The sequence below is a fragment of the Furipterus horrens genome, unplaced genomic scaffold (assembly GCF_987537825.1).
Source record: "Furipterus horrens unplaced genomic scaffold, mFurHor1.1.pri manual_scaffold_2, whole genome shotgun sequence".
Classification (NCBI taxonomy): domain Eukaryota; kingdom Metazoa; phylum Chordata; class Mammalia; order Chiroptera; family Furipteridae; genus Furipterus; species Furipterus horrens.
Window position 1 is genome coordinate 85,740,028 of NW_028327172.1, and position 26,782 is coordinate 85,766,809.

The window sequence follows — 26,782 nt, forward strand, 5'->3', positions numbered from 1 at the left end:
TGAAGGGTCCTGTACTTGGTTAAAAGGTCTGTTGACACTATCTTGAAATTCTTAATAATTGTATCTTTGAACATGTGTTTGGATAAATCTACTGGAATAATAGAGCATGCATGTGAGCAGAGAAAAAATATATATGTGTATGAACCTCACTCCTTGCTGTCTCACTTGCATATAGCATGCGGGAAGCTATGCAGCTGCCATAACATGCTTAATTTGTGCTCTGAGTCTCGCTGAACTCTCAGGCATTGTAGAGCCACCAAATTCTATGCTTTTGTTTCATATCAACATATCTATAACTGAGTGAATGGGGCACTGACAGTCCCAATCAGGCTGTGCGTTCCTTTCAACCAGAACTTGCTTTGAACGCAGAAAAAAGGCAGTGGCTTTCTAAGAAACACACACACACAAAACAAGAAACCCTATCATATCCTTTCTTACTGGCATTTCTTTCCTATTTACCCAACAAGTAATGCTGAAAATCATGACATACAAGGAAGGAAAAAAATATGGGAACATGTAGTTCCCTTTCCTTTTGGTCTTTTCTTGCCCACTAGTATGTTGAAGATAAAGAATGTTGATAGAATATGTGCCTGTCAAGAAGTGAAATAAAAATAGCGAGTTTTGTGCAGTGTTTCCACTGTTCCGGTAAAAAATAAAATACAAATGCATGTGCAAGCTATGAAGTACCGATGATTCTGCATATGAATTAAATGCTCTCATATTTGCATTAAAGACTGTCATTGCACACTATAAAGATGAACAATAAAACATGCCAATAATTACAAATTTTAATTTTACTTAGAAAGGAAAAAGCTTTATGTATTAGTACTTCAAGAGTGCTTTCCCCTGATCTTTGAACAAGAGATCTGAATTTTTGTTTTGCTCTGGGCCCTGCATGTTATATAGTTGATTCTGGCTAGGAAACTTTGAACTAGTTACTCAGCTTTATTTTCTTTATGTGTAAACTGATGACAAAGAAGAAGAAAGTTAGTACACAGAAAGGGCTTTCAATAGGGCCCAGCATAAATAATACTATGTGTTTGCTATTCTTATGTGGCAAATAATTACATGGCTGAATCTGGAGGAAAAGGAAAGAAAGTCAGAAAGACTCGCTGATAAAAGATGGGAAGAGTTTAAGAGACTGGAGGTCTTGAGGAGGGTGATGAACAGCTCTAAAGGTGTCACAGATGGAAAGATAAGAAGTCAAGTTTGGAGAGTAGGCTTTTTGAACTTGAGAATTTGGCAATGGAGCAGCTTTAGGTGATAACAAGTTCTAGGATGTTGCCATGGAAGTGGACCACTTAATTGGAATGGAGTTTTAATGCATCGAAGTAAAGGAAATCAGGAAGCTTTGAGGTTAATTTAATACATGAGTCATCCACTTGAAGACTAGAGCCATTTAGGATGATGACAGAGATTCAGGTGGGGAGAAAACGTATGAACCAGGGGTCAAAGATCTTTAGGAATCTGTGAAAGTGACTGAGGTCTGTCAATGGCTGCTGTGGGACTGGGAAGAAGGTAGCCCAGCTGGATGTGTTCGAAAGCCTCAAGAAAGGAGGAAAGGTAAGCATATCTATTTGTTCCAATATAAGGCTAAGCTCCAAAAAGCTGAAAACAAGAGTAGCTGAAATTTAATATAGGAAGGGCCAAAAGTGTATACTCAGTTCTAAAGGTAAGTAGATTGAAGCTAGGGACAACAAGTAATACACCAAGGCCTAATTGGGAGATCATGGATCACAGACACAAACATGAGCCAAGAGTAAGAGAACAGCAAAACAGAGAAAGGAACAGAACAGTCAGAGCATAGGTAGGAAGAGGTACAATAGTTGGATGAGGCCCATCAGACTAATAAGAATCTGGTTAAATGCCTGATGGCCCCTGCTGCAGACATCCTTAAGCAGCTCCTGGGAGTCTGGATGAGTTTTGGAAAGCCCGTCCTGTCCCGAGAGGATAACCACTGCTATTAAGCTCTTTAGAGTCAAACAGCCTGCCACCCACCAGTGAGTTGGTGAACACATGATAGCAACATGCCCAGAACAGTCTCCAAGGTTGCCAATGTTGGCATGTCTTCAGGGTGTCCTCATATTTAGTTTTGTTTTTTTTTAAAGTTGGGCTTCTTGGCTCTTAAAAGGAGGGGGTGAGACTTTCAGCCAAGATGGAGGCATAGACAGACATGCTGCATCTCCCTCCACAACTAAAAAGGAATACAACTACCTCAAAACTAGAGACAACCAGAAGTTCCAGAAAATCAAAGTGCATGGAAGTCCAGCAAACAAAAATATAAAGAAAAAATACTCATCCAGACAGGTAGAAGGGGTGGAGCCGGGGCAAAGAGGACACGGTGTGGTGGTGGCAGCAGTGGCAACAGCAGCAGGCTGGCGGAAAGCGCAATTACACTTTTTAAAAAGTCAGGAAGGACACCTGGGGAGCGTTCCTAGCTCCTCATGAGACCATGCAGCTCACTGTCCCAGAACCGGGGAAAATCAAGCCTCATTGCTTTTGACTGTGCAAACCAGTGGGGGTTGGGACAGAGGCAGAAACTGCCAGTCTCTCAGCAGAGTCCACTTGTTTAAAGGTCCCCCACGGACCTAGAACATCTGCAGACCCACCCACTCTGGGATCGACAGCCAGGACAGCAGCTAGAGGGATGCCAGTCCATTGCAGAAGTGGGAGAAGTGCCTGGAAAAGGGGTGAGTGCTGGGCAAGCGGCATTCTTCCTTCACAGACCCCTCCCCCGCATACAGTGCCACAACATGGTGAAACAGTTCACCCGTTACTGACAAATACCTAAGGCTCTGCTTCTCACAACGTAGTAGAGCGACAGCTCTCCCTGGGACATGGAAGCAAACAAACACAGGAGACTTCCGGCCAAGATGGAAGCCTAGACTGACACACTCCATCTCCCTCCGCAACTAAGAAGGAATACAACTACTGCAAAACCAGAAATAACCAGAAGTTCCAGAAAATAAATAAAGTCCAATGTGTGAAGTTATAAAGAAGTGGTGCTCATCCAGACAGGTAGGAGGGGTGAAGCTGGGAGGAGAGTTCCAGCTGTGCTGTCCACGGCAGCAGCAGCAGTGATGGAGGCAGGACAGTGATAAGCACAGACACCTGTATTTAGGGGGAGTCGAGAAGCGCCTGGGGAGCACCCTCGGCTGCAGACCAGACCCGTCAGCTTTGATCCCGAAACCAGGGAAGGCAGACCTCCACTGCCTTGAACTGTGAGGCCCAGAGGTGGGGGTGGGGTGTGGGTACAGAGGAGAATATTCCCGGTCTCTCAGTGGAGAGTGAATGGCAGGAATCCATTTTGGACCCCCATCCCGGCAGAAAATGCCACAACGTGGTGAGATGGATCACCCAGTTGTGACAAGTGCATGGGGCTCTGCCCCCTATAGTGTAGGAAGTGTGACAGCCCTGCCCACGTGACAGCCCTGCCCACGAAGCAAAGGTAAACACAAAATGGTCAGGATGGCAGTGATCATGATAGAGATCCCAGTGACGCAGCTGACTATACAACAAATATCTAATCTAATGGCTCAGCAGATAGGAAATCTTTCTGAGGTTCAGTTCAGAGCTTTGGTTATATGAATGCTTACAGACCTAACAGCAGATCTTAAATAAGACAGGGAAGGAATGAAGGCTAGTCCTGCTGAAATGAACAAAACAAATACAAAATTAGTGGTGAGGGCAAGAAAACCAGGGATCAAATCAACAAATTAGAATGTAAGGAAGGAACAAGCAGTCAACCAGTGCAGAAAGAGGAAACAAGAAATGAGGAAAATGAGGAGAGGCTCAGAAACTTATTGGACAGCTATAAGTGGGCCAATATCCGAATCGTAGGGCTGCCAGAAGGTGAGAAAGAACTAGAAATTGAAAAATCGTGTGAAAAAATAATGAAGCAGAACTTCCCTGACTTGGGGAAGGAAATAGACTTACAGGTCCAGGAAGCACAGAGAGTTAAAATAAAAAACTGGACCCAGGGAGAACCACACCAAGACACATAATCAAAATGTCAAAAATTAAAGATAAAGAGAGAATCTTGAAAGCAGCAAGAGAGAAGGAGAGAATTACATACAAAGGGGTCCCAATAAAACTATCAGCTGATTTCTCAAAGGAGACTCTGCAGGCAAGAAGGGACTGGCAAGAAATATTCAGAGTAATGAAAAGCAAAAACTTACAACCACAATTACTCTATCCAGTGAAGCTGTCATTCAGAGTAGAAGGGCAGAGAAAGTGCTTCCAGGACAAAGTAAAACTGAAGGAGTTCATCAGATCCAAACCACTGTTATATGAAATGTTAAAGGGACTTGTTTAGAAGGAGGATCAAAACTATGAACATTAAAACGAAAACTGTATCACCACAACCAACAACAGAAGCTCGGGAATTGAAACAAAGGCAGACTAAGTAGGCAACAAGAGTGGGAAAAGAATTATAGGTATGGGGAACATTTGGGGGGTATGTCAGTGGGGAGGGGGAAGGGAGGAAAGGGAGGGAGATGGTACAAGAATTAAGAAGCATAGTAGGAGGGAGTGGAGTAGATAGTAAGATGTTGAGAAGAACTATGCATAATCAATGGGTATGGACTAAGTGGGGGGGACAAGTAGAGGGAGGGGCATCACTGGGTGGAGGGGAACAAAAGGAAAAGAAATTGGGACAACTGTAATAGCATAAACAATAAAGTATGTTTTTTTTTAAAAAAAGGTGGGGGTGAGGGGTCCTCATTCTGGTCCTTGGTCTGTGAGGGTCACTGGGCCATGATCCTTGCTCAGGCCTGCACAGGGAGCTGATGCTGTCTGTGCTAGCTCCCTCATGGGAGGCCTTTATTGTTCTCTAAGACGATGGCCAGGGTGCCCAGTCCCCACAAGAGCCCATGCATCTTTTTCCACCCAAGTCCTCCTTCTTCAGAGATGCTAAGTTCCCTGGGGCTCAGGTCTCTGTCTCTTCCTTCTCCTCCTCCTCCTTCCTGGGATCCAGTCATCTTCCCCAGAGCCAGACCTTTTCTTTTCAAACCCTACACTGCAAAGTCACCAAGCTCCTCCCCTATATGACAAACCCTATGTAATCGCTTGATCGTCCCTGAGTTCTAACAAAAATAATGGCGCCTGGCAATTTCTCCTTTGTGCTGTGAAATGGGAAAATGTTATTAACTAAGTGAAGAAACTTAGACCTCAAGGACACAAAAGCCTGAGGCAGGAATGGAAGGAGGGGTAGGGAGGAGGGAAGGAAATACCTTTCGCACCTTTGTGATCTGCCTACTGCAGAGAAAAACAAGACATAGGTAATTTCTGAATCAGTTATTCTGCTCCATTAAAGTTTCAATAAATTGCCCTGCTACATGCAAATTCTGTGGAATGTGAGTATGGTCTTTGGTGGATTCAGAAATCACCCTGGCAGGGGAGCAAGATGAAGGTGTGGAACTAGTTTGGTGTCCTAAAGGCCTGTCCCTGTGTCTGGGAGAAGGTTACTGAGCCTGAAGCAGGAACCGACCAGGCCTTGGGCATCTAAGTCACCCCCAGGAGCCAAGTTCTTGCTGTGCCCAGTGACCTCCCACTTCCTGCAGTTACCCAGAAAATGACATTAAACCCAATTGCTCTATGTGTTCAAGCATACAAATGGATATCAGAAAGCATTTGCTTGAGGTTGGGGATGATAAGCAGAATGTATTTCTGAGCCAAACACAATAAGCGAAGTGCACAAACCTTCTCAGGATTACTTATTAGCCAAGGGAAAAGGGAGTTGGGGAGGGTTACCAGGGTGGAGATGAGGCTGGGAGTCTTCCAGCCACAGAATCCTGCAGATTCCAGCCTTTAGCTCTCATTTCCAGTAACAAGATGGGAAAGTTAGAACACTCTTTTTTTTCCCCCTTTGTTTAGCATGGCAAATTTGAAAACAGCCCTCTGTTAACCCTCACCAACCCACCTGAGCCCTAATCTCAGGGACAGGGTTGGGGAGAGACTAAAATTAAGAGCAGTGGCCATGTTGTGCCCAGAAGTGATGTCTTTTTTTCTTTTTTCCTTTGTGATTTCTTTTATCTCACTTTGTTCATTTCCAGAAGTAGTAGCAAGTCTAAGCTTTTTGTTTTCTGTGGCCTCTGTATGTGTGTGTGTGGTGTGTGTGTCTTACAACCACTGGCAAGGGGCATTAGTGAAGAAAATCAATATTTGTTTCTAATGTGAAATTTACAGGAAGAACCTGGGGGAGGAGAGAGAAGTTGAGGCAGATAGCATGAATGCTCAGGAAAAAGGCCTTCTTGGAAAACAGCCAGTCAGCTCCAGAGAGAGGATGTTACCCTGGAGGGAGGGACTGCTCCTATGGCTCCTCAGACAACAGGCCCAAACAGGGAGTGGCTCTGTGGAGAGCTGTGCTGAGACTGGAGCAGGGTCCAACAGGCAGCAGGAGGATGTGAGGCTGAGGCTGGCAGGTGGATTGGGTGAACCTACAGGGTTTCATTTTGAGAAATGGGGGACAATGATCCTAGGCCCACGTTTTAAGGGGTGAAGTCAGACTGGCACCAAGCCAGGCCTGACATCCAATACAGGACTTTGCAGAGAGTAGAGATTCTTAAAATCAGTGAGGAGGCAAAGCTTTGCTCAGGATGTTTTCTGTAGTTTGCCCTAGACCCTTTCACAGTGGCTCAGCTTCAGGGCTTAGGAAGGCTGGTGAGGGCTAGGTAAGATAATGGAAGCTTGGCCAAGCAGACTAGGGTTCAGGGTCATTTTCCACCTCTAGCCTCTAGCAGAAAACCCAAGCAAGAGCCCATCATCCTGTCTGGGTCATCATGAGTTGGGCCAAATGAAGCTTAAAGAGCACGTAGGGCACCTACACCCACCAGACACTGAGCTTGGGAGAGCAGAATTAAGACTGTGCCTCCTGGTATGATGGAGCTCTCACATACTCTATACTGGAGTCTGCTTCTATTTAGAGCTTAGAAGAGTATGAGTCTACCCATTAAAGGTCCTCAGGGCCTATACTAAATGAAACTGAAACTTGGCAGGGCCTGATAGACCCAGGGAAAGACAAGGACTGAGAAAATCAGCATTCAGTGGTTCTCCCAATGAAGGAATGGCAGGAGCTCTATTTACCTCTGCAGCTGGAGAAGAGAATGGAGTAAAGCAGCAGCCACCCAGAACCCTACCACTGGCCACTTGTGGAATCCTCAGTGCATAATTGAACCTCGGTGCCTCAGTTTCCTTCTTAGGAAAATTATATTTTATGGATTTGACTCTCATCTACAACTTAGGAGTAAAGAAATAATTTTTAAAAATCAACTTGAATCCAATTCTGAATTCCTATTCTTCTGAGCAAGTCAAAAATTTAGTCTTAGTCATTAATGGGACACCTATCCTAAGACAGTGCAAAGATCTGGGTCTCTTATCTAGTGCCAAGGCATCCAGAAGGCTCTTTTATTCATTCAACAGATACTTTCTGACTCCTACATGAACAAAACACTGTTCCAGGCACAGAATACATGCACAGATGAAATAAAATTCTTGCTCTCATGGAGCTTGCTCGGCAGGGGATGGTAGCAAGAGAAAAGTATGTGTATGTAAACGGAGGGACAGACAACAAGCATGTAAACAAATGAATCAATCAATAAACACAATGCTTTCAGGAAGAGGTAAATGTTGTGGTTTAGTGGAGTCCATTAATGATGTACCTGTTCCCAGCCTGAGTTCTGAACCAGAGAGACAGACATATGAGTCAGACAGTGGAGACCCAGACACTAGCTTTATGGCTCATCAAAGCTAGGCTGGAGGATGTGGCTCAGGAGCGCATCAACAATGGGCTTCATGGTGCTGTACCCTAGAACTGCATGGGCAACAGCAGACCCTCCATATCACCCTGCCCAGGCTCTGTAGCTTCAGCTTCACTGGAGAGGACACTCCAGCGTCATCGCAAGATGTCGATTCAACACGGGAGGAGACAGATACCGTGTCACTCCCGAGTCGGACTGCACAGCCATTCTCGGCGGTGCAGATAGACTCTTAAGAAGCTACACCATCGTCTCTTGAGACGGACGGCTGACGACGACCCTAGAACTAGACAGCCTTGCACATCCAGTCCATGGCAGAGAGGGTCAATCACAGGCCTCCTCCCAGAGGGGCAGAAACTTGACCATGAAGCCTGCTTCTTGTTCTGGAGCAGACCAGCACTCATGCTCTCTGCAGGAAGGAGATCCTACAAAAAAGGGAAAGGCTGAGCCACATGGTCTCAACAACTTCTCTAAATTTGAAGTTCAGATAAGACACACCCACCCTGCAGGAAAATGAGTCAAGCCTGGGGAGAGACCAGTAGTGTTATTCTGTGTAATAGAAAGATCTTCCACATTGAAAGAAACATCAGCAGTGTTCCCCAGTGTTCCCTCCCTAATCTAAAAGAGATAATATAAAATCAGAGTCTAGAAAGTAAGTGGTGGGGAGATGAGAACTTCAAGATTACTTTAGCCAGAGTGGTTAGGAAAGGCTCTGGGAAAGTGACATTTGGTTGGAGACCAAATGATGGGAAAGAGCCACCACGTGACTATTTGTGGACAGAGCTCTTCAGACAGAGGACAGCAAGGGAGAAGGTTCTACAGAGGGAGTAAACTTGATGCGTTTAAGGAAAAAGAGGGACCCAGTGTTGCTAAAGTGAGTGACAAAGCAGAGAGTGATAGAGGATATAGTTAGAAAGATAGGCAGCATCCAGGTCGTGTGGGCCACTTGTGGAGCCAGGTGAAGCTACCAGGTTATTCTAATTGTAAGCAGTCACCTTTGGAGTGTTCTAAGTGAGGGAGAGCTTAATGAGAGGGAATGGCCAGCCTGGAAGAGAGAGCACACCTCTTGAGTCCTTCTCCAATATCCTTTCTGTTATGTCCCATCTCTTCCCAGAAAGGAGAAACTTGTAATCCCTGCTCTATCTTCCTCTGAAAATGTGGTGCAGATGGAAAGTCAGTGCCCATGACATTGCTTTGGGCTGTTACAAGTGTTGGTCACAAATACCTGTGTAAGCTATAACCCTTTAGTCCTTGGCCAGCTGCTATAGGCTATGACCATAACTTGTGACCATGGTCTTGGGGCTTAGCAGCCTGGGAAGTTGAAAAAGAAGGCAATCAGAGGTTCCAGAATCAGAAGGATCCCCTTAAGGGATAGGCCCCTACCTCCACTAGGTTCCCTCAAACAAGGTGAGGCTGCCCAGTCAGGTAGGGTAGAAGTGGGGGTATAACCAGGAGGTTGGGATCCTAGTTTCTAAGTTCTTTCCATTGCACTGTGTTAAGGTAATATTCTCATTTTCCTAACAAACTTTTTCATAAAGACAAGTAATGAGAGGACACACAAGCATTCATGGAGCATCTGTTATGTTGGGAAACTATTTGTCCTGACTCCACACTCGCTCTCTCATTTCTTTTCTTTTTCTCTTCTGTCTGTCACCTTCTGTTCCTCCCTTTCTCTGTCTTCAAAATATTTCTCAAGACACTACTAAGTTTTGAGCTCATTCTGAGATCTGGAGTCGCCCTGGTACTTGGTTTCCACTTCAGTAAACGGACCAGTCACAATTGCCTCCTTATGTCACTGCGTGTTTGTGAGGATTAAATGAGATAACAAGTACAGAACACTCTGAAAACTGTGCGGTTCTTACTGAACTGTAAGGAGAAATGTTTTTAATCATTAGATGGGAGGTAAGAAGTCTTCAGATTGGCCACAAAATGCAACCTTGTCTACTTTGCTTGTCCAGACTTCTTCACCACCCCTGGGGCACCAAGCTCTCTACCTGAAGTTTATCTTCCCTGCTTCTGTTTTCCTTTTTCTTACTTTGCCCCCACACCCAGGGGAAACTCAGCCAGACACAGCAGCTGGCTCAACTACTTTTCTGACCTAATTATATTAATGGGCTTGCCTGGAGCACAAGGGGTCAGGGTGTGGATGGGAGGTCCCACCACAAATCTCCAGGTCTGCTGAGAGTGGGCATGCCCTAGGCAGTTTCCCAGCACTCTGTCCAGCCGCACCAACACAGAATTTCAAAACTAGGCAAGCTGAGAGGAGAAAACAAAAGTAGAGGTGTAGTGTTTACAGCAGTGTTTCTCAACTTACTCTACTTTAGGCCTGATAATTCTTTGTTCTGGAGATGAGATTGTTGTATAGGATGTTTAGCAATATCCCTGACCACTAGGTGCCAACAGCACTCCCCACAATTGTGATAACTAAAAACTCTCCAGAAATTGCAAAATGCCCCTTTGGGGCAGAGTTAATTGCAGCTTCCCATTCCCCTAGATCCACTGCTCTAGAATATTGCAGATCCAACTGTAAAAACAGTGAAGTAAACTCCAGCTCAAACTTTTCATTATTTTAGTGTTAATCTGTGTGTCTATTTTCTAACTTTATTCTTAATGTACTTTGTGTATGTGAGTGTTTCTGTAATAGTATATGACTGGCATAGGAATACACAAAGCTGTGGCTGGTGGGGGAGGAGGAGAAGGCAGCACTTTCCTTCTGGGTATTACAGAGACCAAGGCCTTTTCACAATTAGCCTCCCATTCTTTTTCTTTCTTTGCCCAGTAGATGGGGACAGAGAGGACTGGAGCTTATTGGAGGCAGTGAGGTGGGGAGGAGTTGAATTTAAGGACAGAAAGTCTCTGGATTAAGAAACTAAAGTAAAGTGATGGAGGATTTAGTAGGAAGTAAAAATAGATAATTTGAACCAATGTGTGGAAATGAGAGCAAAGATAGTCAGGTCAACCTGAGGAAGATTTTCTAACATTTAGGACAACAATGGAATGGATTGCTTAGGATGGAATGAGCTCCTCATTCCTGGATGAATTCAAGAGGAAGGGGGTTGTAGAGGAGAGAACAACAAGCAGGAATTTTGACACAAAGAACCCCACATGGTTTTTCCTGACTCTAATTGTCCATAATTTGTGAAAGGTGTTTTAAGTAAGGACAACTTTAAACAGGGAGTGAGTTCCTGGAACCTGCATCTCAGGAGGATGAATTTGGAAGGTCTGAGAGGTTGTTTATTTACTTAAATCCTCACTTGAGCATATGTTTATCAGTTTTAGAGAGAAAAGAAGGGAAAGGGAGGCAGTGAGAGAGAGAGAGAGAGAAGGAGAAGGAGAAGGAGAGGAAGAGAAAGAGAGAGAGAAACTTCAATCGGTTCTCCTTGAAAAAGTTAATGCTCCCATCTTCAGCTGACTTATTTCGTGGGATAAACAAATACATGTGACATGCTGATAGAGACTAAGTTATGTTGGGGTGTAGGAAAATGGGAGGGGTGTTTTATAGTTTCTGATGATATTTACACCTCATGTTATACAAAAGTAGCACTCGCAGATAGATTGAATGCTAACTGACAGTGAGCTGTTCAAGTAGAATATCCAGAAGGTAGTTGGAGATACTCAGCTGGAGCTAAGAAAATAAGTGAAATCTGGAGCTTCAGATACAAGAGACGTGACACCTCAAGGTAGAGTGTGAAGGCTGGAGAGCCTAGGGCCACACCTGAGCCTCAGGCAGGCCCAGGTAGTGAAAGGAGTGAGAAAGTGGGGTGAGGGAAAGGTATACTTGTTTAGGAGGCCACAGGAGGGAAATGAGTGTCCAGGAGGACAAAGTCAGAGCTGTCAAAGGCCAAATGCTTCAGGAGATTAGGGAATGGCAGTCCAAATGATGTATTTGACCTGGCTTTGAGGGAGGGCTGCAGGTAACATCAGAGAATGGAACTCTAATGGAGTGGTGAGGATAGAAGATGTAATGCAAGATATCACCAAATTAGTGGGCAGTAAGGAGATGGAAACAGGGGTATAAATGGACATTTTTGTCTGTGACTGGAGACAAAATTTAGAGGTGTGTGGTTAAAATAAATGGTTCAGAATGTAAGGCTTCAAAGAATATGGAAAAAGTTTGTTTAAGAAGATGTCTTAAAGGAGACTGGATTTGCACTGGGTTCTAAAAATGAGAGACTTGGCTGGGCAAAGAGAAGTGGATAGAAGTTAACATGTGTACATTTGTCTCATGGTATAGTCTGGAAACCCCAGGTTAGTAAATAGATTTTGAAAGGTCCAGCACTTTGAATACAGTTCAAGTCAGAAAGATGTGCTTAGAGTGGTTTCTATTGCTATTTCCCTCCACTGTCCATTGAAAGTTGAAAGAAATTTAAATTATCAGTAGCAACTATCAGTTTACACATGCAAATTGTTGAGGTGATTGACAACTCTGGCTTGGAGGGAGGGTTAGAGAGACAGACCTGATGCCTTGAGCTCCCTCACCTGTGAAATAATACCTCTTTTGGAAGGCTGTGCGGTCATTAGGATAATGTAAGTGAAATCATTTAACACTAGTGAACAGTGCAAGGTGACCACTCAGCTATTGCTTTTAATGTGATTATCACAGCTATATATTATCTTTTGTGAGGGAGAAAACTAAAGTGTTAACCAAACCTGTCTAGTCAGAATGGAGTGGATGAGATTCAAACCTAGTTCTTCTGGTGCCAGAGTCTGCCTTCTTCACTTGTTTTCCCCTATCCCCTCCTTCTAATGTTTGGGAACATGAAATGTTTTCTCTCACCTTTGTTAGCTACTTTATGGGTTAGACTCTCACTCAATATGCACTTGTTTAGTGACACCTGGTGGGAGTGGGGTGGAGAAAAGTGTATGAGGATAAATAAGGCAAAGATTTCATCCTTGAAGGGTCCTTGGTCCAGGCTAGTGGGGAAGGTGCTATGTAAACAGGTAATTAAAATAAAATGTGATACGTACCAGGATAAACTATACATAGAATGCTGTGACAGCCCAGAAGTGAAAGAAACTATCTCTGGGAAAGCTGAGAAAGGCTTCACAAGAAGAGGTGTTACTCCTCTTGGATTGTGAAGGATAAACCAATATTGGTCAGGTACAAGTCAGAGAACAGGCATTCCAGGTGACAATAACACAAAGCAAAGGCCAGGGTTCTGGTGGCAGCAACAGGATGATGTTCCAGGACAAGAACAGCTTCAAGGCTCAGGGCTTAGCTCCTTGTCAAAGGGAGTGGAAGATGAAGCTGAAAAGTATGATAGAGCTAAATTGTCAAAGGAGTATTTTGTGGTGGACCAAAGAGCTTGGACTTTATTTTGGGGTCATGGAAAACTAGCAGAAGTCTTTGTTTGGGATATAAGCACCTTAAAATATTTTTCCTCTATTTTTTTTTTTGTAGCAGTTCTATTGAGATATAATTCACATACCATGCAATTCGCCTATTAAGAGTGTACAATGCAATGGTTTTTAAATATACTCACCAAGTTACTCAACCATCCCACAATCATTGCAGAACATTTTCATCACCCCTAAGAGAAACCTTATACCTTTAGCACTAACATCTACCCTGGTCCCTCACATTCTGCCAATGTGCTCCTGGTCTTAGGCAACCACTAATCTACTTTTTGTGTTTATAGCTTTGCCTATTCTGGATATTTCATATAAATGGGCTCATATAATATGCAGAATTTTGTGACTGGCTTCTTTCATTTCAAGATCCCTCCATGTTGCTGAATAATATTCTGTTGTATGGATACACTACATTTTATTTATTCATTCGTCAGTTAATAGGCATTTGGGTTGTTTCTACATTTTCACTATTATGAATAATGCTGCCTTGAACATTCATGTACAAGTTTTAGTGTGAACATACATTTTCACTTTTCTTGGGTATATACCCAGGAATAAAATAGGTGGGTCATATGGTAACTCTATGTTTAACCTTTCAAACCTTTTCCAAAGAAGCTGCGCTGTCTTACATTTCCACCAGTAATGTATAGGATTCCAATTTCTCCACATCCTTGCCAACACTTGTTATTATCTGTCAGATTTATTTTTCTGGATAGTTGCTGGGGCAGTCGTTTGAAAGATAGGCATAGGAAGAGATGCATTAAAAGGACTTTGCAATGGCCCACATGAAAATGATGGCAGAATTGGTTGCTTATCTAGCTAATATTCTTACTAACTCTATGAACTTCTTCATTTAGTCTCTTATAAATTTAAAAGTGGGGAAGTAAACATTGTACTGTGATGAAGAAGTCTCCACTACCTTTATATAGGTGGCAACATGTGTCTTTAGGATCCCTTTTAATCCAACAGGAATGGCTTTCAATCCAAGAAGAAATATATTTTTGGTATTTACTGTTGTTAGTCTACCGGATAAGATAGTTAAAGTGAGAGGTTTCCTAGTTTAGCTATGTGACCAGGGATTACTTTGTCTTTCTTATCTTCCCAAGAAGGGGCTCAAAATAGACAGCAAACTTTCCTGGGCAGAAAGAGAGATGGAGAGCAGTCCGCAACATTTTGGAGAGCAGGAGGGGTAGCTTCCTCTGATAAGGTGGAATCCAATGGATAAAATTCTCTGACCAGTTTAGATGAGATTCCAAATCAGCATCACCTCCACCTACACAATGCTCAGGGATAAAAGGTGCTGCATGAGAATTTGAAGAAAGTCACTTTCCACTTCAGTCTTTGCTGTCTCACCAGTATTTTCTGAGGCTCTAAGTCCATCCTGGTCTCTCCTCTTTGCAGTGGTCACAAGGTGGCTTTCTGTTTTTCCATGAGGGCTAAACTCAACTACAGATTCCTTTCTCCATGCATAGCAGAAGCTCAGGAGACTCGGAGCAGCACCACTAAGTATTAGCTGAGCATTCATTCATTCAACAAACATTTATCGATCCCTAGCCACATGCTGAACTCTGTGCTAAGTATTCAGGGTGCACAGAGCAGGACAAAGCTCGTGCTCTCAGAGAAATTCCAGTCCAGGCAGACAGAGGCAGATTAAGGTCAGTTGAGGCCCCAGGCGCAGAAAAAAAATATTGAGCACCTTAAAAAAAAGAAAGAGGGAAAATAAAAACACATGTTAACCATATTTTATGCAGCGTAGTAATGAAACCACACTTGGTGTCATTAGAAAAAAGTGTAAGGTTGGGGTTTTGCGGGGCCCTTCAGAAGTCAGGGCCCAGGGCGCACGCTTGGTGTGCCCGCCATTAAATCCACCTCCGCTGAGGCAGAACCTTCATAAAGGGAGAGTGTGTGTGAGTATTTGTGAATGTGTGTCAGGGTGTGCAGATGCAGACTTTGAATAAAGTGTAAGTCACTTGCCCTTGAGTTAGTTAGTATTGTATTCTTGACAAGCAGTACTCTTATCAACATGAAAAGGTAGAAAGCAGAGTTTCCTCTTCTGAAACAAAATGAAAGGGAGTGTTTGCGAGTGTGCGTGTGTGTTTCCTCCAGACATGAAAATCCAGAGTCTAAAGCCCCCTTCCTTCTATCCCCCTCCTCTCAAAATCTAGTCTGCTATAGGACAAAGGGAATGGAAATTGTGGGTCAGCAAAACCCAAAGTTTATACAAATAAAATACACCAATGCAATAGTCTTTGTGTAAAACAAAGACTTCCCTTTAGAAGCAGAAGTTAGAAAGTGTAGGGTATCACACACACACACACACACACACAGACACACACACACACACACACACACAGCAATGCTTCTCTCCCAATATTGTGCACTCTCAGCTGTATTTCTTTGACCTCACTGATTTCTATCAGCTTTCAGTACATCCAGCCTTCACCTGCTATGAATCAAAACCTGGAGGGCTCTCTGTTCTCCGTGCTCAGAAAAGACCCTTTGATAAGGTTGTTAGGGATGCAAGGCAGAGCAGGTTGGGCTGGGTGGTTTTCTTAGACTAGCATTACATATTTATGATGCAAACCAGTGAAGAAGTAAGGACTTAGAGCACAGGGTCTGGAGAGGGACCAAGTCAGGGCTCTGGTGGGGTGCGGTTTGCCTTAAGGGGACTTGGACACTTGCCTTGTTTGTCCTTCATGGTGGAAACTAAAGGACAGATGCTGGGAAGATGTGACAATAGGCTCCATTTGAAGAGCTTATTACTGTGAAGCTCTGTCATTACCTGTGGGCTCCTGGATGGATTGACTTTTCTTTGAGGAAGGTGAGTGGACTGATGATGATGAACATTATGTCTCTTTGGTAGAAAATAATCTCCATGATGGCAGGGTGGTTTTTTTTTTTTTTCCTTTTCTTTGCCATGTTCCCTGGGCTGTCTGACATCTAGAAATGTGCCCGTTACATAGTAGGTATTCAATAGATATTTTTAGAATAAATAAGTGCTAGGCACCCTCTTATTTTAGAGGTACCCTATTATGGGTGCATTGAGTGTAAAGCCATCACTTCTTGGCTCTGGTGAAATTAGGGACTATTCTGAGCTCCAGGCTGCTATAGTGACTGGTTGCTGGGGATGGGAGCGATGATCATGAGTCTAGAAGACATATCGTCGTCATCGGCAGCCGTCCGTCTCGAGAGACGATGGCGTAGCTTCCTGAGAGTCTATCTGCACCGCCGAGAATGGCTGTGCAGTCCGATTCGGGAGTGACAATCCCTACCGCACTTGGTACAGGTGAAGGCAGATGGCCGTTGTTGCTGCTGTTGACGCTGCTTCCGCCTCGATCTTTTCTGGACCGCCTCCTCGTTGCGCGCAGCCTCTGCCCGTGACGTACCTTGCCTGACCGCGAGCCTCCAGGCTAGGCGGTCGTCTGCTTGAACTTCCCATGTGTTGAGATTGATGGAGCATTGTGTCATGTCCTTTTTGCAGATGTCTTTGAACCGCAGTTTTGGGCGCCCTGTCATCCTCTTGCCTTCTGCTAGCTCGCCGTAGAGGAGGTCTTTGGGGATACGGCCTGCATCCATTCTTTTGACATGGCCGAGCCACCTGAGGCGTCTCTCGCTAAGAACTGCATGCAAACTGCTCATATTGGCTCGCTTCAGCACCTCGGTGTTGGGGACCTTATCCTGCCAGGCGACATGCAGGACGCGTCGCAGGCACCTCATGTGGAAGCTGTTGAGTTTCCTTTCGTGCCTTGCGTAGGTGGTCCACGTCTCGCTGCCATAGAGGAGAGTGCTGAGTACGCAGGCTTGGTAGATGCGCAGTCTGGTTTTCTCAGTGAGGCTGGAATTGTTCCACGCTCGCCGGTTCAGTCTGGCCATAACTGTGGCTGCCCTGGCGATTCTCCGATTGACCTCCAAGTCGACTGACAGAGAGCTCGAGATGGTGGACCCGAGGTAAGTGAAGTCGTTGACAACCTCCAGGGTGTATCCGTCGACTAGAAGACATATGGTGAAGGAGAATCAGGTGGTTCAATTAGCTTGTACTAGAAAATACAGATGCTTATATACACATATCACTCCATAACCCTAAACTATTTCCAAGGGAAGGAATGGAATCCTCGCTCCTTAGTTTCTCCTATGATTGAACTCCCAGGCATGATTTTTACAAATGCCTTTTCTTCTTCAAGTCTTTCCATAACATATATTTATTCCTATTTAGATGCTGGCTATTTGTGAAAATATTGGCTTTAATCTCTAATATATCAGTTGTCTCATTTGCAAAATGGGGTTCATAAAATTACCCTCATAAAGGAGATAAGAAGAATTAATGAGTAAATATATATAAAGTCATTAGCATATACGACATGCGCTATGAATACTTCTATCGCCACTCTAGTAGCTACAGCCGCTACACTAAAATTGAGTAGGGTTCCAGATACCAATCTGAGTCTAGGATCGCACTTTGTGATTCAGGCCTGAGGCCTGAAGAGGAAATTGAAAGGAGGAGATAGTCATTACTCATGGCTAGGACTGTAACATTTTTCTGAGCTGAACTGACATCTTCTAATAACAGAGAGGTTCCTTACCAATTCCTTCTTCAGACTCAGACTAAATGGGATCCAGCACTCTTGGGTCTCCTTAGGTGGTAGTGCCCATAGCCTAGGCTGTTCTAAGTGTTCTTCAGTGAAACTACTTTCTTCTTCTTGGAAACTAGGTCTCACCACATTAGTGCTTCAACTTAGAAATTGAATCACATGATCTGATGAAGGATTTGGTGTTGCTTTTAGGGGGAAAAATCAGTCTAAGAGCCTTGTGGAGAGGCAGTAGAATGAGGTGGTTAAAAATGCAGGCTGTGCTGGGCAGTGGTCTAGCAGGCAGGTGGCAGAGTTGGATTGCCTGGGTTCACATTCCCACTCAATCCTCACCACCTGTGCGATATGGGACATGTTATAAAATATCTCAGTGGGTTAGATTTCTAGTGTAGAAAACAGGGTGGTGGTACATTCAACAAATATTTATTGATCACCTCTGTGTGCCAGGTATTTAATAATAGCACCTACATCATGGGTAGTTGCAAGGGTTAGATAAAATAGTGAATGAATCACACTTAGAATTTGTTCATAGAGAGCATGAAACAAATATTAGCTATTGTTATTATTTCTTATGATTTAAATGCCAAAATTATAAAACTTCTAGTACCTGTCATTGATTCTTTTTTGTTAAAGAGAGTATTTAGAATTGGAATTGTCCAGAAAATCTAACCTATCTGATCAGTGGATCTGTCTACAACATTATTTTTAGCACCCAGCATCTTGAAGATACTCAATAATTACTTGTGGCTTGGGTCTTCCATTGTTCTATCTCTAATATATTCCTAACTTCTCTCTACCAAGTCATCACCTCTGTATTTTTAGGTAAAACCTCACTATTTTAGCTGCAGTACAGTGTTCCCTCACTTATCATGGGTATTACGTTCCAGAGCCCCGCGAAGTAAGAAGCTTACATTTATTCTACACACTTAAACCTACGTAACTTTAAGAACATACGTATACAGTACTGCAAAATCCGGTGATACAACAAAAAAATCTGCTATAAATAATCAAATATAACATTTTTAAAAATCCCACAATCCAGTGAGGCCGCAATAAGTGAACTGCAATATAGCGAGGGACTACGTATTGACAATACCACTTTGTAAGTAGGGTGTACTGAAATCTCACCATTTTCAAAATGCTTTTGAGATTCTGTACCACATTTCCTCCAACAGCTGGGGGCCCATGCCTGCTAGGAATGTGTCTAAAGGTGATGCTAAGCCCCTGTGACCTTACATAACCATGTTCTGTTTCAAATTTAAGAGGGTGGTAATCTATCTTGTATCACTGGCCATAGTATCAGAAGAGCTGTTAAGAACTCACCCAGCTACCCACCCACTGTAGACAGAAACATTGTAGTGAACTCTGAATGACTTTGAAGATAAACAGGTAAGAATTCAATTCCAGGTCTACCACTTAACAGGGAAAAGCCCAAGTAGATGACTGATTTCAATTTTCTCTGAGAGAAAATGGGGCAACAATATATATTCCAAAGAGATGCATGATGGTGATGTGAGTGTCTATATATGTGAACACCTCAATAAATACAAGTGTGGGCAAAAGTAAGTTTCAATTGTTCGTATGGAAAAAGACATGCAGGTTATGATTATTACAAGAGCTTTATTAACTTAAAAGAATGTTACAACTGTAGACCTATTTTTGCCCACCCCGGCATTACTTCACTTCCTTCTCCTCACCTCCACCTTCCCTACCAAACCCCCTTCCTTGTGTGCCCTCCAGTGTTCCCTGGGCTTGATCATTACCTTCCATTATGCCCTGAGTTGTTGTGGAGTGTGTGTGTGTGTATGTGTGTGTTGGTGGACAGGAGTGGGAGAGACAACATGGAGCCCGGCTCCTTCTCTGATCTGTCCCGAGGAAGGAACCAGGCACAGCAGCCCCACGTGGCTTGTATAATATCATAAGTAAAACACAAACAAAGCAGAGGTTGTTCTGCTTGTCAGCCTCTGAGACCATATGGAGCTGAGACATGATTATATTACCTCTGCTATACTGCAGTTGAGCTAAACAGAAAAGCCGTAATAAACAATTCGGGGAGGTCCCTGAGCCCCACACATGGAGCACAAACAGATAAACAAGGGGGTGGCTATTTTTTTTAAAGGAAGGAGCAGCAGAGAAAAACAAGGGAGAGAGAGTGGGGAAAAATGAAGGCAAATGAAAAAGGGAAAAGGAGAAAGGGAGAAAGAAGAGAGAGAGCTATGATGCAGAATGACTTCAGTGGAATTGCATGTGCGGGGCTTTGCTTCTGAAAGGGTTCATGTCCATTGGGGACTCCGTGGTTTCATCTGGGTGGATGGGAAAATTTGGTCATAATTTTGGCTCCTCTGTGGTATGTGTCTATCTTTGTGGGGGAATTCAGAGTATTAAAGGGAAGATGCAAAATGGCACTAAGGAATATTTGGAGCAGCTTTAAATTTCCCCATAACCCCCTTTCTTCTTCCCTTCTTCTTCTGTCATTCAACCTCATGATTCCAGCCCAACAGGTTGATAGTAAGACCTGATCTTCAGACACTGATCAGAACTTCTCTCCTTTTCACATGGCTGGGACTGAGTGCTCAGGGAGTCTGTGTGTGTATGTGAGAGTACAGGGAGTGAGGGGAGGTGTGTACAGGGATACGTGGTTCAGAGAGAACCTACATTGCCCCTCAGTTTCGTTAGGCTGTTTTCCTCCCAAACTTAGGAGGGAATGTAGAGAAAATAAATGAATCAGGGAGGAAAAAAAACCCCATAGCCACCAGATGTTGCTTTTGAACAAAGCTTTACAGTAGTAAAGAAGGATTCCTGAAGTGGCAACAAACTCACGTGGAAATGTCTGTGAGGTTAAAAGTAATTTGCTGTTTGCATGCTGTTTATTCTAGATATGAAGAGCAAATCCCAACACTTTGAGAAGTATCATCTTGTTTTGAAAGTGTGTGCAAGTGTAGAGTTCAAAAGCAATGCAACCAGGCTCTCTGTTCCTCCTGTTCCACAGATAGCTGCCTCTTCCTGCGCAGGGCCAGTCACAACCCTGAGACACGATGGTGAAGGTCAGGGTGAACGGATTTGGCCATATTGGGCACTTGGTCACCAGGGCTGCTTTTAAGTTTGGCAAAGTGGATGTTGTTGCCATTAATGACCCCTTCACTGACCTCAACTACATGTTCTACGTGTTCCAGTATGATTCTACTCATGGCAAGTTCAAAGGCACGGTCAGTGCTGAGAACAGGAAGCTTGTCATCCATGGAAAGTTCATCTCCATCTTCCAGGAGTGAGATCCTGCCAACACCAAAGGGGGTTAATATGTGGTGGAGTCCACTGGTGTCTTCACTGCCTTGTAGAAGCTGGGCTCACTTGAAGGGTGGAAGCAAGAGTATCATCATCTCTGCCCTTTCTGCAGATGCTCCCATGGCAAGTATGACAACTCCCTCAAGATAGTCAGCAATGCCTTCTGCACCACCAACTGCTTGGTGCCCCTGGCATCATGGAGGGACTCATGACCACGGTCCATGCCATCACTGCCCCCAGGAGACCATGGATGGCCACTCTAGGAAGCTGCAGTGTGATGGCTGAGGGGCTGCCCAGAACATCATCCCTTTTTGTACTGGCACTGCCAAGGCTGCAGGCAAGACCATCCCTGAGATGAATGGGAAGCTCACTGGCATGGCCTTTGGTGTTCCCACCCCCAGTGTGTCAGTTGTGGATCTGACCTGCGACCGGTAGAAAGCAACTAAGTATGATGACATCATAAGGTAGTGAAGCAAGCATCAGAGGGCCCCCTCAAGGGCATCCTGAGCTATATTGAGGACCACGTTGTCTCCTGTAACTTTAATAGTGACACCCACTGCTTCCACTTTTTGTGCTGGGTCTAGTATTGCCCTTAATGACCACTCTGTCAAGCTCATTGCCTGGCATGACAATGAATTTGGCTACAGCAACAGGGTTGGTCCACATGGCCTCCAAGGGTAAGAGCCCCTGGACCACCAGCGCCAGTGAGAGGAAGAGAGGTGCTCAGCTTCTGGGGAGTCCTAGCCCCAAATCAATCCCCCGACACACAGAATATCCTGACTTCCACAGTTTCTATCCCCAACACCCTGAAGAAGAGGAGGGTTTTAGAGAGCTCTACCTCATCATTTACCATCAATAAAATTCACTGTGTCCAGCCAGAGAGAGAGAGAGAGAGAGAGAGAGAGAGAGAGAGAGAGAGAGAGAGAGAAGCAACACAACCATCAATAGTAACTACCATGTAGCAACTTCCTCCTGCTCAGATTTCATAGCTTTTCTTTAGAATGCTTGACTTATAGAAGCCATATAACATGGAAGCTAAGGTGTGGGGTTTTGATGTGAGGTTTTAAAGTTGGGTTCAAATCTGAGGCCTGACACCTCCTGTGGGGCCTTTGGGTATCCAATATAGGAAGCAGAGCAAAGTTCTGTGGTAATAGCTTTGCACCTGACCTGAAGGGGAAAAGTCCAGATTGGAATGGCAGGATAGAGAACTGTGGGAAATAAAGAGCTGATCAGTGTAAATATTTTGAAAATTATTGCTAGGTGATAGATCAGTTGGAACATTTGTGGAGGGAGAGAAAACAACATAAAACAAAAATACATAAAACAACAAATATACTTTTAAAAGAATCAAGCAATTGTAAACTCCAGGAAAAACAATGTATGCGAAATGATACAAAATTATAGTACACTACTTGGCTTAGCAGTAAATAATACTTATGAGGAGGAGCAGAGTTTGTCACCCCTAACTATGCCTCTCTTGGGTTATTGATTATTTTAAGCTGCTTATTTTTAAGAAACAAATGATTCAGAAAGAACCTTTGATTCCCCACCCCCCCAACTGCCTAAAAGAATTTATTTATTTATTTATGTGTGACAGTTTTATTTATTTATTTATTTTCCCCGTTTTTTTGTTGTTGTTCTTTTATAGTTGTCCCATCTTTCCCCCATTGCCCTCCCCTGCCCCACCCTCCTCCCCCTCTCCCACAGTCAAACCCCACCCTATTCCCCATGTTCATGGGTAATTTATATTACTTCTTTGACTAGACCCTTCACCTTCTTTTCTCCCTTTTCCCCCTCCTCCCTCTCCTCTGGTCACTGTCAGTCTGGTCCTTGTTTCCATGCCTCTGGTTTTATTTTGGTTGTTTGTTTTGTTCATTAAGTTCCTGTATTAGGTAAGATCATATGATATTTTTCTTTCATTGCCTGGCTTATTTCACCAGGCATAATACTCTCCAGTTCCATCCATGTTGTCACAAAAAGTAGGAGTTGCTTCTTTTTTCTACTCCATAGTATTCCATCGTGTAAATGTACCACAGTTTTCTGATCCACTCATCCACTGATGGGCACTTAGGCTGTTTCCAGCACTTGGCTATTGTAAATAGTGCTGCTATGAACATAAGGGTGCATAGATTCCTTTGAACTGCTGTTTCAAGATTCTTTGGGTTTAATCCTAGCAGTGGACTCGCTGAATAAAAAGGCAGTTCTACTTTTAGTTTTGTGAGGAAATTCCAAACTGTTTTCCATAGTGACTGTACCAGTCTGCATTCCCACCAAGAGTACACTAAGGTTCCCTTTTCTCCATATCCTCGCCAACACTTGTTTATTGATTTGTTAATGATGGCCAATCTGACCAGTGTGAGGTGATATCTCATTGTGGTTTTAATTTGCATCTCTCTGATGGCTAGTGATGTTGAGCATTCTTTCATATGTCTATGGGCTCTCCGTATATCCTCCTTAGAGAAGTGTTTGTTCAAGTCCTATGCCCATTTTTAATTGGATTGTCTGTTTTCTTGGTGTTGAGTCGTATAAGTTCTTTATATATTTGGGGGCTCAATCCTTTGTCTGAGGTATTATTGGGAAATATTTTTTCCACATGGTTGGTTCCTTTTTCATCTTGCTGATATTTTCTTTTGCTGAGCAGAAACTTTTTAGTTTGATGTGGTTCCATTGGTTTATTTTTTTCTTTATTTCTCTTGCCCTGATAGATACATTGGCAAAAATATTGCTGCATGGGATATCTGATATTTTACTGCCTATGTTTTTCTCTATGAATTTCATGGTTTCACAGCTTACATTTAAGACTTTTATCCATCTTGAGTTTATTCTGGTGTATGGTGTAAGTTGGTGTTCTAGTTTCATTTTTTTGCACGCCCCTGTTCAGTTCTCTCAGCACCATTTGTTGAGAGGCTCTTTTCACTCCATTTTATGTTCCTTCCCCCATTGTCAAATATTAATTGACCATAGAGACCTGGGACTATTTCTGGACTCTATTCTGTTCCATTGATCTATATGTCTGTTCTTATGCCAGTACCAGACTATTTTGATTACCGTGGCTTTGTAATATAGTTTGATATCAGGTATTGTGAATCTTCCTACTTTGTTCTTCTTTCTCAAGATTGCTGAGACTATTCAGGGTCGTTTTTGGTTTCATATAAATTTTTGAAGTATTTGTTCTAGGTCTGTGAGATATGTCATTGGTATTTTAATAGGAATTGCATTGAATCTATAAATTGCTTTGGGTAATACAGACGTATTTTTTATTTGATGTGGTTTTTATAAAAAGTATATTTTATTGATTATATTGTCACAATAGTTTCCATTTTTTCCCCTTTGCTCTCCTCTGCCCAGCACCACCCCTTCCCCAGCATTCCCTGCCCCCCAGAGTCCATGCCCATGGGTCGTACATACAAGTTCTCTGGCTTCACCCTTCCCTATATTATTCTTTTTAAAAAAATTAATTGATTGATTAATTAATTAATTTTTAACAATAAAAAAGAAAACAATCCCCCCCCCTCTCAGACTTAAGACCCTTTATAATCTTATAAAGAACAATGGGCAAAGGTCTCAAGCTCCTCTAGCTGCTTCAAGCTAGACATGGTCATCATCCTACCTACCCTTGGGTCCAGAAATACCTAATAAGAGTGGGGTGTAGAGGGGAGGGTGGCCTTTCCACATGGTGAAGGATCTTGCAGACTCCAGGTCAGTTGGCTGTCCCCGGACAATGGCATGCTTGGTTTAACAGGCTGGCATCCTTGTTGTATTCTCTGGTTCAATTTTGCTCATTTGTTTGTGTTATTAGTCTCCTGTAATAGCTGATAGCATAAACTATTTTTCTTTCCTTGCCTGGCTTATTTTGCTAAGCATAATTCTCTCTAGCTCCATCCATGTTGTTGCAAATGGTGGAAGTTCCTTCTTTATTTCTGCTACATAGCACTCCATTGTGTAAATGTACCACAGTTTTCTGATCCACTCATCTACAGATGGACACTTAAGTTGTTTCCAGCACTTGGCTATTGTAAATAGTGCTGCTATGAACATAGGGGTGCATACGTTCTTCTGAATTGGTGTTTCAGGATTTTTCTGATATAATCGTAGCAATTGAATTGTTGGTTCAAAAGGCAGTTCCATTTTTAGTTTTTTGAGGAAATTCCAAACTGTTTTCCATAGTGGTTGTACCAGTCTGCATTCCCACCAGTAGTGCACCAGGGTTCCCTTTTCTCCGTATCCTCGCCAGCACACGTTGTTTGTTGATTTGTTGATGATGGCCACTCTGACTGGCGTGAGGTGGTATCTCATTGTGGTTTTCATTTGCATCTCTCTGATGGCTAGTGATGTTGAGCATTCTTTCATATGTCTGTGGACCCTCTGTATGTCCTCTTCGGAAAAGCGTTTGTTCAGGTCCTTTGCCCATTTTTAATTGGGTTGTCTGTCTTCTTGGTGTTGAGTCGTGTAAGTTCTTTATATATTTTGGAGATCAATCCCTTGTCTGAGGTATCATTGGCAAATATAGTTTCCCATACAGTTGGTTCCCTTTTCATCTTGCCGGTGTTTTCTTTTGCTGAGCAGAAACTCTTCAGTTTGATGTAGCCCATTTGTTGATTCTTTCCTTTATTTTCCTTGCCTTAGGAGATACATCAGTGAAAATGTTGCTACGTGGGATATCTGAAATTTTCCTGCCTATGTTTTCCTCTAGGACATGGCTTACATTTAAGTCTTTGATCCATCTTGAGTTTATTCTGATATACTGTGTAAGTTTGTGATCTAGTTTCATTTTTTTGCATGTTCCTGTCCAGTTCTCCCAACACCGTTTGTTGAAGAGGCTCTTTTCACTCCATTTTATGTTCCTTTCCCCTTTGTCAAATATTAGTTGACCATATAGACCTGGGTTTATTTCTGGGTTCTCTATTCTGTTCCATTGATCTTTATGTCTGTTCTTATGCCAGTACCAGACTCTTCAGATTATTGTGGCCTTGTAGTATAGTTTGATGTCTGGTATTGTGATTCCTCCTACTGTATTCTTCTTCCTCAGGATTGATGGGGCTATTCGGGCTCTTTTTTGGTTCCATATAAATTTTTGCAGTATTTGTTCTAGGTCTGTGAAATATGTCATTCATATTTTAAAAGGAATTTCATTGCATCTATAAATTGCTTTGGGTAGTATGGACATTTTAATGATGTTGGTTCTTCCCGTCCATGAACATGGTATATGCTTCCATTTATTTGTATCTTCCTTAATTTCTTTCTTCAATGTTATGTAGTTTTCTGAGTACAGGTCTTTTACCTCCTTGGTTAAGTTTATTCCTAAGTACTTTCTTTTTGTTGTTGTTGTTGTTGCTATAGTAAATGGGTTTTTTTCTACTTTCTATGTCTGATTTTTCATTTTTGGTGTACAAAAATTTTATCAATTTCTGAATATTGACTTTGTACCCTGCTATTTTGCCAAATTCACTTATTAGGTCGAGTAGTTTTTCTGTGGAGTCTATAGGATTTTCTCTGTACACTATCACATTATCTGCAAATAATGACAGTTTTACTTCCTCTTTTCCAATATGGATGCCTTTCTTTTTTTTCTTGTCTGATCTTTGTGGTAGAACTTCCAAAACTATATTGAATAGGAGGGGAGAGAGTGGACATCCTTGTCTTATTCCTGACCTCAGGGGGAATGCTTTCAGTTTTTGCACATTGGGTATGATGTTGGCTTCAGGTTTCTTGTATATGGCCTTTATTATGTTGAGGTATGCTCACTCTATCCCCATTTTGCTGAGTGCTTTCATCATAAATGGGTGTTGTACTTTATCAAATGGTTTT

The 26,782-nt window shown here is 43.0% G+C and overlaps 1 pseudogene; it reads left to right on the plus strand.

The window, feature by feature from the left end:
* Positions 1-20,727: 20,727 nt before the first annotated feature.
* Positions 20,728-21,655, plus strand: LOC150018970 (glyceraldehyde-3-phosphate dehydrogenase pseudogene; annotated as a pseudogene).
* The last annotated feature ends 5,127 nt before the right edge of the window (positions 21,656-26,782 follow it).